The sequence below is a fragment of the Oncorhynchus mykiss genome, chromosome 13, assembly GCF_013265735.2.
Source record: "Oncorhynchus mykiss isolate Arlee chromosome 13, USDA_OmykA_1.1, whole genome shotgun sequence".
In the NCBI taxonomy this organism is placed as follows: domain Eukaryota; kingdom Metazoa; phylum Chordata; class Actinopteri; order Salmoniformes; family Salmonidae; genus Oncorhynchus; species Oncorhynchus mykiss.
In genome coordinates, this window is record NC_048577.1 from 33,037,568 (window position 1) to 33,051,750 (window position 14,183).

Below are 14,183 nucleotides of genomic sequence, written 5' to 3' on the forward strand. Positions count from 1 at the left end.
TAGGGCGGTGGTGGGTTGGACAGGGGGGAAATGGATGGATGAAGGGAGAGGGGGAGCAGGGTTGCTATGGAGGTAGGGCGGTGGTGGGTTGTCAGTGAACTGACAGAGAAATTACTTCCTCTCTTTTCGCATCTGTATAATGGAGCTGGAGAGGTGGAAGAGAGGGCTAGTATGTAGCTGATGAGACCGACCCTCGAGACCCATTCTCTGTCTGTACATGTCATGTACTCGTTCATTGAGTCACAGCCCCTAGGCCTCCTCATGATGCCATGTATATGCGTATGAAGACTACATGTTGTGTGTATTCTGTGCTTGTCATGTAAGAGGCTTTTCACTTGCCGGCACGTTCAACAACGCAAATGAATGCATTCAAGTACTTCTATAGGATATGATTATGTGTGTGGGGGGTTATGATATGTGTGTCGGTGTTCTTTGTATTTACTACATATTTGTCCTTACTAGAGGTCGACCGAATATGATATTTCAACACCGATACCGCTTATTGGAGGACCAAAAAAGCCGATACCAATTAATCAGCTGATATTTAATTTTAAATTTATTTTAAATTTATTTTTAATTGATTTAATTTATTTTTACATTTATTTTTATTTATTTGTAATAACGACAATTACAACAATACTGAATTAACACTTATTTTAACTTAATATAATACATCAATAAAATCAATTTAGCCTCAAGTAAATAATGAAACATGTTCAATTTGGTTTAAATAATGCAAAAACAAAGTGTTGGAGAAGAAAGTAAAAGTGCAGTATGTGCTATGAAAGTTCCTGGCTCAGAACATGAGAACATATGAAAGCTGGTGGTCCCTTTTAACATGAGTCTTCAATTTTCCAAGGTAAGAAGTTTTAGATGGTAGTTATTATAGGAATTAAATAACTATTTCCCTCTATACCATATGTATTTCATTAACCTTTGACTATTGGATGTTCTTACAGGCACTTTAGTATTGCCAGTGCAACAGTATAGCTTCCGTCCCTCTCCTCGCTCCTCCCTGGGCTTGAACCAGCAACACAACGACAATAGCCACCATTCAAGCAGCGTTACCCATGAAGTGCAAGGGGAACAACTACTAGAATGCTCAGAGCGAGTGACGTTTGAAACGCTATTAGTGTGCGCTGACTAGCTAGCCATTTCACATCGGTTACACCAGCCTCATCTCGGGAGTTGATAGGCTTGAAGTCATAAACAGCGCAATGCTTGACGCACAACGAAGAGCTGCTGGCAGAACTCACAAACGTGCTGTTTGAATAAATGTTTAAATGCCTGCTTCTGCCTACCACCTCTCAGTCAGATACTTAGATACTTGTATGCTTGTATGCTCAGTCAGATTATATGCAACACGCTAGATAATATCTAGTAATGTCATCAACCATGTGTAGTTAACTAGTGATTATGATTTATTGTTTTTTTATAAGATAAGTTTAATGCTAGCTAGCAACTTACCTTGGCTTACTGCATTTGCGTAACAGCCAGTCTCCTTGTGGAGTGCAACGAGAGAGAGGCAGGTCGTTATTGCGTTGGGACTAGTTAACTGTAAGATTGCAAGATTAGTTCCCCCGAGCTGACAAGGTGAAAATCTTTCGTTCTGCCCCTGAACGAGGAAGTTAACCCACCGTTCCTAGGCTGTCATTGAAAATAAGAATGTGTTGTTAACTGACTTGCCTAATTAAATAAAGGTATGAAAAGATATAAAAGCGGCCATTCCGATTAATCGGTCGACCTCTAGTCCTTACTGAGTTAGTGTGTGTGCGTTTTACTTATCTGGCAGAGAGGATTATTTGGGAATGTACACAGTATTTGACTGAATGTGGTCATCTCAATTCATGTTCCTCCTGAGACTAACACTTAGTCTGTAACACTGTGTGTGTGTCCTCTCCTCTCCTGTGCTCCAGTGTTCTCTTGCTATCAGAGGCTCAGAACACCTCGCTGGGCTACAGCTGGAGCAGGTGTGTGCGTGTGCGTGAGACTTCGAGCAGGATACATTTACAAATGACTGGAGGCTTCTAGGAGTATATAGTATGCATCTCATGGAGATCACTACTTAGAAAGAACCCGTTTTTGCATGGACAATACCATTGAGGGCGTCCACCATTTTGAAGTAGTCAACTGTGTGTGACTTCCTATGGGTTAAGGATCACATGATTCCATCCGGGTCACCAGGAGGGATCAGCCAATGAATTATGCTCGCTAGCAAACATTTCGTAACTGCAGGTGGCAGTAAATCGCCAACCGTGGCTTTGTACCTGTTAAAAACAACACACTCCAGGTGGCAGTATGCGCCCTTTCAGTTTGTTTACCAACTCATAGAAGTAGTAGAAGAAGAAAATTGACTTCAATTGACGCCATAATAGGGCAGATACAAAGATGAGTGGTCTATCTAAGTCTATGGTGCACAAACATGATACAACTTAAACACGCTTTACATTCGTATACTGTCATTTCCTGAAAGGGCCAGACACACACACACACACACAATGTTTCGGTGACGTTTGTAACAAAAAAATATACACACACCATCTCAGGTTTATGCACGCAAACACATGTATATTTCCCTTTCTGTCCCACAATCACGTTTGCGCCGTTCCAATTGCACTCTTCCACCTCCAGCCTTACTACCACACATGAGGTGATACTCACTTACACTACTGCACTATGCACACACCCAGGTGACCGAAAGAAGTTGGCGTTGACGTGGTCTGAGACGGTAGCTAAGTCGTCTTTGAGTGTAGTTTAGTTGTCTGAGAGAAGACGGGGGGTTCAATAACTCAGCCTGACTGAGTAGTTTGTTAGCTAGTGTCTGGGGTCCACCCTAAATCTTTCATAGCATTTATTTGATAGAGAAAACAATCCTACGGCATTACTACAGCCCAGGGAGCAGGGGAGAGAACCACACACAGTGTGGACTCAGTTACGGTCAAGGAACAAAAATACACACACCTTTATGATATTCGTACTGTAGGCACAAACAGTAACACACCGGTTATGATGAAAGGACATGGCAGCTAGCAAGTGTACTGGAGAACAGCATCATTTGCATTCGGACACACACACCCACCATCTTCCTGCCCCCTCCCATTCCTCTCACACTCCTCTCAGATGCAATGGACATTTAGTGCGAGATGAGAGGGAAGGAGATTCAAGGAGATTCTCTCCCTACTCCCTTCTTTTCTTTTTTTTTTTTTTACATTTCTCTGCCGCCCTCCTATCTGCCTCATATAGTACACTGAACTAAAGTATAAACACAACATGTAAAGTGTTGGTTTCATGAGCTGAAATAAAATATCCCAGAAGTGTTCCATACACACAAAAAGCTTATTTCTCTCAAATTTTGTGCACATATTTATTTACATCCCTGTTAGTGAGCATTTCTCCTTTGCCGAGATAATCCATCTACCTGTCAGGTGTGGCATATAAAGAAGCCGATTAAGCAGCACGATCATTACACAGGTGCACCTTGTGCTGGGGACAGTAACAGGCCACTCTAAAGTGTGCAGTTTTGTCACACAACGCTGCAGAAGTCTCAAGTTTTGAGGGAGTGTGCAATTGGCGTGCTGACTGCAGTAATGTCCACCAGAGCTAAAAATGGAATGTTAATTTCTCTACCATAAGCCACCTCCAACCTCATATTAGAGAATTTAGCAGTACGCCCAACCGGCCTCACAACCGCAGACCACGTGTAACTACACCAACCCAAGACCTCCACATCAGGCTTCTTCACCTGCGGAAACGCCTGATGCCAGCCAGCCGGACAGTTGATGAAACTGTGGGTTTGCGCCAGACCTAATAATTTCTGCACCAACTGTCAGAAACTGTCCCAGGGAAGTCCATCAGCGTGCTCGTCGTCCTTACCACGGTCTTGACCTGACTGCAGTTTGGCGTTGTAACCAACTTCAGTGGGCAAATGCTCACCTTCGATGGCCACTGGCATTCTGGAGAAGTGTGCTCTTCACAGATGAATCCCGGGTCTCAACTGTTCTGGGCAGATGGCAGACAGCGTGTATGGTGTCATGTGGGCGAGCAGTTTGCTGATGTCAACATTGTGAACAGAGTGTGTCATGGTGTAATGGTATGGGAAGGCATAAGCTACGGACAATGAACACACATTTTATCGATGGCAATCTGAATGCACAGAGATACAGTGACGAGATCTTGAGGCCGATTGTCGTGCCATTCTCCGCCGCCATCACCTCATGTTTCAGCATGCTGATGCACGGCCCCGTGTCGAAAGGATCTGTACACAATTACTGGAAGCTGAAAATGTCCCAGTTCTTCCATGGCCTGTATACTCACCAGACATGTCACCCAATGAGCATGTTTGGGATGCTCTGGATTAGAGGTCGACCGATTTATGATTTTTCAACGCCGATACCGATTATTGGAGAACCAAAAAAAGCCAATACCGATTAATCTGCCGATTTTTTTTTTATTTCTTTCTTTATTTGTAATAATGACAATTACAACAATACTGAATGAACACTTATTTGAACTTAATATAATATATCAATAAAAATCAATTTAGCCTCCAATAAATAATGAAACATGTTCAATTTGGTTTATATAATGCAAAAACAAAGTGTTGGCAAAAAATTGCACTTTTACTTTGTCATGTAAAAAAGCTAACATTTGAGTTCCTTGCTCAGAACATGAGAACATATGAAAGTTGGTGGTTCCTTTTAACATGAGACTTCAATATTCCAAGGTAAGAGGTTTTAGGTTGTAGTTAATATAGTATTTATAGGACTATTTCTCTCTATACCATTTGTATTTCATATACCTTTGACTATTTGATGTTCTTATAGGCACTATAGTATTGCCAGTGTAACAGTATAGCTTCCGTCTCGTCCCTACTTGGGCTCGAACAAGGAACACATCAACAATAGCGATGTGCTGTTGAGAGCAAGGGGAATAACTACTCAAGTCTCAGAGCGAGTGACGTTTGAAACGCTATTAGCGTTTCAAACGTGACACAGTTTCACCTGGTTAATATTGCCTGCTAACCTGGACTTCTTTTAGCTAAATATGCAGGTTTAAAAATATATACTTCTGTGTATTGATTTTAAGAAAGGCATTGGTGTTTATGGTTAGGTACAGTCGTCCAACGATTGTGCTTTTTTCGCAAATGCGCTTTTGATTATATGCAACGCAGGACACGCTAGATAAACTAGTAATATCATCAACCATAACTAGTGATTATGATTGATTGTTTTTTATAAGATAAGTTTAATGCTAGCTAGCAACTTACCTTGGCTTCCACTGCATTTGCGTAACAGGCAGGCTCCTCGTGGAGTGCAATGAGAGGCAGGTGGTTAGAGCGTTGGACAAGTTTACTGTAAGGTTGCAAGTTTGGATCCCCCGAGCTGACAAGGTGAAAATCTGTCGTTCTGCCTCTGAACAAGGGAGTTAACCCACCGTTCCTAGGCTGTCATTGAAAATAAGAATGTGTTCTTAACTGACTTGCCTAGTTAAATAAAGGTATAAAAATAAATCATTTGGCAAAATCGTCGTCAAAAAATACCGATTTCCGATTGTTATGAAAACTTGAAATCGGCCATTCTGATTAATCGGTCGACCTCTACTCTGGATCGATATGTACGACAGCGTGTTCCAGTTCACGCCAATATCCAGAAACTTCGCACAGCCATTGAGGGGTGAAACAACAGTCCATAGGCCACAATCAACAGCCTGATCAACTCTATGCGAAAGAGACGTGTTGCGCTGCATGAGGCAAATGGTGGTCACCCCTACCTTTTTTTAACGGTGTCTGTGACCAACAGATTCATGTCTGGATTCCCAGTCATGTCAAATTCATAGATTGGGGCATAATGAATTTATTTCAATTGACTGATTTCCATATATGAACTGTTAACTCAGTAAAATCTTTGAAATTGTTGCATTTATATGAGAGAGACTGTGTGAGAGAGAGAGACTGTGTGAGAGAGAGAGAGACTGTGTGAGAGAGAGAGAGACTGTGTGAGAGAGACTGTGTGAGAGAGAGAGAGACTGTGTGAGAGAGACTGTGTGAGAGAGAGAGAGAGAGAGAGAGAGAGACTGTGTGAGAGAGAGAGAGACTGTGTGAGAGAGAGAGACTGTGAGAGAGAGAGAGACTGTGTGAGAGAGTGAGAGACTGTGTGAGAGAGTGAGACTGTGAGAGAGAGAGAGAGAGAGAGAGAGAGAGAGAGAGAAAGAGACAGACTGTGAGAGACAGAGACAGAGAAAGACTGTGAGAGACTGACTCTCGTGGAGAGCTATGCGTACTAAAGCTAATATCTTCTCTCTCTTTCTTATTATAGATGCCTATGTCACTGCCATGGCAGACCACTGCTTTGGGAGGTTAATAGCAGTCTGACACGGCTGTTTCTCCGGGGTTAGGGCTTTGCCACGGTGCAAGGTAAGCCTCTTCCATGGTGCTTGGCTGTCTGCCAACGACATGCTCTAATCTATGCCAAATAATCAGTCCGCTTTCTGAGTCAGGTGTGGCATTGGGAATGGGTGTGTGTGTACACTATGTGAACAGGTGTGTGTTCTCATGCATATCAAACACGTTTTTGTCTTTCTGTTTGTGGAAGGAGTGCATGAGTGAACTCCTATGTAGTGTGTGCGTGTGTGTGCGCAAGCATGTGTACTTGTGTGTGTTTATCCTCAAATAACCTCTCTGGATGTCGTTTCGCCATGCCAAAATATGTTTAGTTGCCTGGGAATGCCAGGGGGGGAGAGCGGAGACGAGGAAGAGGGGGGAAGGCGAGGAAAGCATGAAAAAGACTGTTGGAAAAGGAACTAGAGTGGGAGAAAAAAAGGGAGTCCCTCTATCCCTTGGCTGTGTAGTCCAGCCTGTTCTAGCCGGATTTCCAGCCTGTTCTAATTTCAACTTTGTTCTAATTTCCACTCTCCCAGGAACACACACACACACGATCCCAATCACGATCCCAATCGCGGACTCACACAGACGAATCCAGACTCGAACGGACACGTGGATACAGGAACACACCAAAAATACACTGTCACCCTGCACTCACAGGGACAAATTCATACAGGCCGCGTCAATGCATTTTTCCAAACCCATTCAACCTACAGTGTAGTGTACCCACAGGCAACCAGGCATATTCATTCACATGTATCGGTCTTTCACTGGCCGACCTTGCATCAGCAGGAACAACTCAACTGACTAGAGCTGCAAGGCTTCTACAGCTACGGCCAGCGACCCCCCCCCCCCCCCCCCCCTCTATGTTTATCGCTACACACACACACACACACACACACACACACACACACACACACTGGCAAACGCTGGTGTTATCATCTAGGCTTCCTCCCCAGCCCCACTGGGACTCGTGCCCAGCTTTTGATGTTGCTCAGCTCAAAAAGAGCTCTCTCACACTGACGACGACACACTGCTGTTAGACTTGAGGCCCTGTTCCCCGCCTTACGAGAGGAGGGGAGTCTGAGGAGCGGAGTGACGAAAGAGATCTACTTTTCAATTCATACTACATCCTTGCCTTACCGTTCGTTGTGGCTGGCAACGCGCCGGTCGTGGTCCGCAGCTCCAATTGAAAAACGCTTCTGAAACGTCTTAGCACTCTTGAACACTGCAACAAAAAAATCACAAGGATGTGCAGACAAAGGGTTTATTTTCTTGTCCGTACACGTTCGGTTAGCTGACAATACACAGCCGACTCTTGCTAGCTAACGTCATGCTTCATGATCAAGTAACGTTAGCAAATCGATAATGACCGTTTACCCCTCCCGTGCGAATAAAAAAAGGAAAAGTTGAGTAAAATGTCTTTCTCTCTTCAATTTACTCTCTCCATTCTCTCTCTTCACTTAGCCCCCCCATCTCTCTTTCTATACCTAAATTACTAACCCTTTCCCTCCACTCTTCTCTCTCTCTCGCTAACCCTAGCCCTTTCCCTCACCTCTTCTCTCTCTCTCTAACCCTAACCCTTTCCCTCCACTCTTCTCTCTCTCTAACCCTAACCCTTTCCCTCCACTCTTCTCTCTCTCTAACCCTAACCCTTTCCCTCCCCTCTTCTCTCTCTCTCTCTCTCTCTCTCTCTAACCCTAACCCTTTCCCTCCACTCTTCTCTCTCTAACCCTAACCCTTTCCCTCCCCTCTTCTCTCTCTCTCTCTAACCCTAACCCTTTCCCTCCACTCTTCTCTCTCTCTAACCCTTTCCCTCCACTCTTCTCTCTCTCTAACCCCAACCCTTTCCCTCCACTCTCCTCTCTCTCTAACCCCAACCCTTTCCCTCCACTCTCCTCTCTCTCTCTCCAACCCCAACCCTTTCCCTCCACTCTTCTCTCTCTCTAACCCCAACCCTTTCCCTCCACTTTTCCCTCTCTCTAACCCCAACCCTTTCCCTCCACTCTTCTCTCTCTCTCTAACCCTAACCCTTTCCCTCCACTTTTCCCTCTCTCTCTAACCCCAACCCTTTCCCTCCACTCTTCTCTCTCTCTCTCTCTCTAACCCTTTCCCTCCACTCTTCTCTCTCTAACCCCAACCCTTTCCCTCCACTCTTCTCTCTCTCTCTAATCCCAACCCTTTCCCTCCACCCTTCTCAATCTCTAACCCTTTCCCTCCACTCTTCTCTCTCTCTAACCCTTTCCCTTCACTCTTCTCTCTCTCTCTAACCCCAACCCTTTCCCTCCACTCTTCTCTCTCTCTAACCCCAACCCTTTCCCTCCACTCTTCTCTCTCTCTAACCCCAACCCTTTCCCTCCACTCTTCTCTCTCTCTAACCCTTTCCCTCCACTCTTCTCTCTCTCTAACCCCAACCCTTTCCCTCCACTCTTCTCTCTCTCTAACCCCAACCCTTTCCCTCCACTCTTCTCTCTCTCTAACCCCAACCCTTTCCCTCCACTCTTCTCTCTCTCTAACCCCAACCCTTTCCCTCCACTCTTCTCTCTCTCTAAATCTTTCCCTCCACTCTTCTCTCTCTCTAACCGTTTCCCTACACTCTTCTCTCTCTCTAACCCTTTCCCTCCACTCTTCTCAATCTCTAACCCTTTCCCTTCACTCTTCTCTCTCTCTAACCCCAACCCTTTCCCTCCACTTTTCTCTCTCTCTAGTCCCAACCCTTTCCCTCCACTCTTCTTTCTCTCTAGTCCCAACCCTTTCCCTCCACTCTTCTCTCTCTATCCCAACCCTTTCCCTCCACTCTTCTCTCTCTCTAACCCTAACCCTTTCCCTCCACTCTTCTCTGTCTCTAACCCTAACCCTTTCCCTCCACTCTTCTCTCTCTAACCCCAACCATTTCCCTCCACTCTTCTCTCTCTCTAGTCCAAACCCTTTCCCTCCACTCTTCTCTCTCTCTCTAACCCTTTCCCTAAAACTCTTCTTTCTCTCTCTGACCATAACCCTTTCCCTCCACTCTTCTCTCTCTCTCTAACCCCTACCCTTTCCCTCCACTCTGTTCTCTCTAACCCCAACCCTTTCCCTCCACTCTTCTCTCTCTCTCTTACCCTTTCCCTCCACTCTTCTCTCTCTCTCTAACCCTTTCCCTCCACTCTGCTCTCTCTCTCTAACCCTTTCCCTCCACTCTGCCCTCTCTCTCTAACCCTATCCCTTTCCCTCCACTCTCTCTCGCTCTAACCCTTTCCCTCCACTCTTCTCTCTCTCTAACCCTTTCCCTCCACTCTTCTCTCTCTCTAACCCCAACCCTTTCCCTCCACTCTTCTCTCTCTCTAACCCCAACCCTTTCCCTCCACTCTTCTCTCTCTCTAACCCCAACCCTTTCCCTCCACTCTTCTCTCTCTCTAACCCTTTCCCTCAACTCTTCTCTCTCTCTAACCCCAACCCTTTCCCCCCACTCTTCTCTCTCTCTAAATCTTTCCCTCCACTCTTTTTTCTCTCTAACCGTTTCCCTACACTCTTCTCTCTCTCTAACCCTTTCCCTCCACTCTTCTCAATCTCTAACCCTTTCCCTTCACTCTTCTCTCTCTCTAACCCCAACCCTTTCCCTCCACTTTTCTCTCTCTCTAGTCCCAACCCTTTCCCTCCACTCTTCTTTCTCTCTAGTCCCAACCCTTTCCCTCCACTCTTCTATCTCTCTATCCCAACCCTTTCCCTCCACTCTTCTCTCTCTCTAACCCTAACCCTTTCCCTCCACTCTTCTCTCTCTCTAACCCTAACCCTTTCCCTCCACTCTTCTCTCTCTAACCCCAACCCTTTCCCTCCACTCTTCTCTCTCTCTAGTCCAAACCCTTTCCCTCCACTCTTCTCTCTCTCTCTAACCCTTTCCCTAAAACTCTTCTTTCTCTCTCTGACCATAACCCTTTCCCTCCACTCTTCTCTCTCTCTCTAACCCCTACCCTTTCCCTCCACTCTGTTCTCTCTAACCCCAACCCTTTCCCTCCACTCTTCTCTCTCTCTCTTACCCTTTCCCTCCACTCTTCTCTCTCTCTCTAACCCTTTCCCTCCACTCTGCTCTCTCTCTCTAACCCTTTCCCTCCACTCTGCCCTCTCTCTCTAACCCTATCCCTTTCCCTCCACTCTCTCTCGTTCTAACCCTTTCCCTCCACTCTCCTCTCTCTCTCTCCAACCCCAACCCTTTCCCTCCACTCTTCTCTCTCTCTAACCCCAACCCTTTCCCTCCACTTTTCCCTCTCTCTCTAACCCCAACCATTTCCCTCCACTCTTCTCTCTCTCTAACCCCAACCCTTTCCCTCCACTCTTCTCGCTCTCTCTAACCCTTTCCCTTTCCCTCCACTCTGCTCGCTCTCTCTAACCCTAACCCTTTCCCTCCACTCTGCTCGCTCTCTCTAACCCCAACCATTTCCCTCCACTTCTCTCTCTCTCTAACCCTTTCCTTCCAATCTTCTCTCTCTCTCTAACCCTTTCCCTCCACTCTTCTCTCTAACCCTAACCCTTTCCCTACATGCTTCTCTCTCTCTCTCTATCCCTTTCCCTCCACTCTTCTCTCTCTCTAACCCCAACCCTTTCCCGCCACTCTTCTCAATCTCTAACCCTTTCCCTCCACTCTTCTCTCTCTCTCTAACCCTTTCCCTTCACTCTGCTCTCTCTCTCTAACCCCAACCCCAACCCTTTCCCTCCACTCTTCTCTCTCTCTAACCCCAACCCTTTCCCTCCACTCTTCTCTCTCTCTAACCCCAACCCTTGCCCTCCACTCTTCCCTCTCTCTCTCTTACCCTTTCCCTCCACTCCTCTCTCTCTAACCCTTTCCCTCCACTCTTCTCTCTCTCTAACCCCAACCCTTTCCCTCCACTCTTCTCTCTCTCTAACCCCAACCCTTTCCCTCCACTCTTATCTCTCTCTAACCCTTTCCCTCCACTCTTCTCAATCTCTAACCCTTTCCCTTCACTCTTCTCTCTCTCTAACCCCAACCCTTTCCCTCCACTCTTCTCTCTCTCTAGTCCCAACCCTTTCCCTCCAATCTTCTCTCTCTCTAACCCAACCCTTTCCCTCCACTCTTCTCTCTCTCTAACCCTAACCCTTTCCCTCCACTCTTCTCTCTCTCTAACCCTAACCCTTTCCCTCCACTCTTCTCTCTCTAACCCCAACCCTTTCCCTCCACTCTTCTCTCTCTCTAGTCCAAACCCTTTCCCTCCACTCTTCTCTCTCTCTCTAACCCTTTCCCTAAAACTCTTCTTTCTCTCTCTGACCATAACCCTTTCCCTCCACTCTTCTCTCTCTCTCTAACCCCTACCCTTTCCCTCCACTCTTCTCTCTCTCTCTAACCCCTACCCTTTCCCTCCACTCTTCTCTCTCTCTCTAACCCTTTCCCTCCACTCTGCTCTCTCTCTCTAACCCTTTCCCTCCACTCTGCCCTCTCTCTCTAACCCTATCCCTTTCCCTCCACTCTCTCTCGCTCTAACCCTTTCCCTCCACTCTCCTCTCTCTCTCTCCAACCCCAACCCTTTCCCTCCACTCTTCTCTCTCTCTAACCCCAACCCTTTCCCTCCACTTTTCCCTCTCTCTCTAACCCCAACCATTTCCCTCCACTCTTCTCTCTCTCTAACTCCAACCCTTTCCCTCCACACTTCTCGCTCTCTCTAACCCTTTCCCTTTCCCTCCACTCTGCTCGCTCTCTCTAACCCTAACCCTTTCCCTCCACTCTGCTCGCTCTCTCTAACCCCAACCATTTCCCTCCACTTCTCTCTCTCTAACCCTTTCCTTCCACTCTTCTCTCTCTCTCTCTAACTTTCCCTCCACTCTTCTCTCTAACCCTAACCCTTTCCCTACATGCTTCTCTCTCTCTAACCCCAACCCTTTCCCGCCACTCTTCCCAATCTCTAACCCTTTCCCTCCACTCTTCTCTCTCTCTCTAACCCTTTCCCTTCACTCTGCTCTCTCTCTCTAACCCCAACCCCAAGCCTTTCCCTCCACTCTTCTCTCTCTCTAACCCCAACCCTTTCCCTCCACTCTTCTCTCTCTCTCTTACCCTTTCCCTCCACTCTTCTCTCTCTCTAACCCTTTCCCTCCACTCTTCTCTCTCTCTCTAAACCTTTCCCTCCACTCTTCTCTCTCTCTAACCCCAACCCTTTCCCTCCACTCTTCTCTCTCTCTAACCCCAACCCTTTCCCTCCACTTTTCTCTCTCTCTAACCCTTTCCCTCCACTCTTCTCAATCTCTAACCCTTTCCCTTCACTCTTCTCTCTCTCTAACCCCAACCCTTTCCCTCCACTCTTCTCTCTCTCTAGTCCCAACCCTTTCCCTCCAATCTTCTCTCTCTCAAACCCAACCCTTTCCCTCCACTCTTCTCTCTCTCTAACCCTAACCCTTTCCCTCCACTCTTCTCTCTCTAACCCTAACCCTTTCACTCCACTCTTCTCTCTCTAACCCCAACCCTTTCCCTCCACTCTTCTCTCTCTCTAACCCCAACCCTTTCCCTCCACTCTTCTCTCTCTCTAACCCTAACCCTTTCCCTCCACTCTTCTCTCTCTCTAACCCTAACCCTTTCCCTCCACTCTTATCTCTCTCTCTAACCCTTTCCCTCCACTCTTCTCTCTCTCTCTAACCCTTTCCCTCCACTCTTCTCTCTCTCCAAACCTTTCCCTCCACTCTTCTCTCTCTCTAACCCCAACCCTTTCCCTCCACTCTTCTCTCTCTCTCTAACCCCAACCCTTTCCCTCCACTCTTCTCTCTCTCTAACCCCAACCCTTTCCCTCCACTCTTCTCTCTCTCTCTAACCCCAACCCTTTCCCTCCACTCTTCTCTCTCTCTAACCCTAACCCTTTCCCTCCACTCTTCTCTCTCTCTCTAACCCTTTCCCTCCACTCTTCTCTCTCTCCAACCCTTTCCCTCCACTCTTCTCTCTCTCTAACCCCAACCCTTTCCCTCCACTCTTCTCTCTCTCTCTAACCCTTTCCCTCCACTCTTCTCTCTCTCTCTAACCATTTCCCTCCACTCTTCTCTCTCTCTAACCCTTTCCCTCCACTCTTCTCAAACTCTAACCCTTTCCCTTCACTCTTCTCTCTCTCTAACCCCAACCCTTTCCCTCCACTCTTCTCTCTCTCTCTAACCCTTTCCCTCCACTCTTCTCTCTCTCTCTAACCATTTCCCTCCACTCTTCTCTCTCTCTAACCCTTTCCCTCCACTCTTCTCAAACTCTAACCCTTTCCCTTCACTCTTCTCTCTCTCTAACCCCAACCCTTTCCCTCCACTCTTCTCTCTCTCTAGTCGCAACCCTTTCCCTCCACTCTTCTCTCTCTCTAACCCAAGCCTTTCCCTCCACTCTTCTCTCTCTCTAACCCTAACCCTTTCCCTCCACTCTTCTCTCTCTCTAACCCTAACCCTTTCCCTCCACTCTTCTCTCTCTAACCCCAACCCTTTCCCTCCACTCTTCTCTCTCTCTAGTCCAAACCCTTTCCCTACACTCTTCTCTCTCTCTAACCCTTTCCCTCCACTATTCTCTCTCTCTCTAACCCTTTCCCTCCACTCTTATCTCTCTCTCTAACCCTTTCCCTCCACTCTTCTCTCTCTCCAACCCTTTCCCTCCACTCTTCTCTCTCTCTAACCCCAACCCTTTTCCCTCCACTCTTCTCTCTCTCTCAAACCCTTTCCCTCCACTCTTCACTCTCTCTCTAACACTTTCCCTCCACTCTTCACTCTCTCTCTAACCCTTTCCCTCCACTCTTTCTCTCTCTAACCCTTTCCCTCCACTCTTCTCTCTCTCTCTCTAACCCTTTCCCTCCACTCTTCTCTC

The 14,183-nt window shown here is 46.8% G+C and overlaps 1 protein-coding gene across 1 annotated transcript in view; it reads left to right on the top strand.

Annotated features, from left to right (window-relative positions):
- Positions 1-14,183, top strand: part of LOC110486146 (retinoic acid receptor alpha) — a 229,140-nt gene that overhangs the window by 36,212 nt on the left and 178,745 nt on the right. Inside the window, exon 2 of the mRNA XM_036940799.1 lies at positions 6,315-6,412. The gene's annotated coding sequence lies outside the window, so the exon portion shown is untranslated. The remainder of the gene's footprint in view (positions 1-6,314; positions 6,413-14,183) is intronic.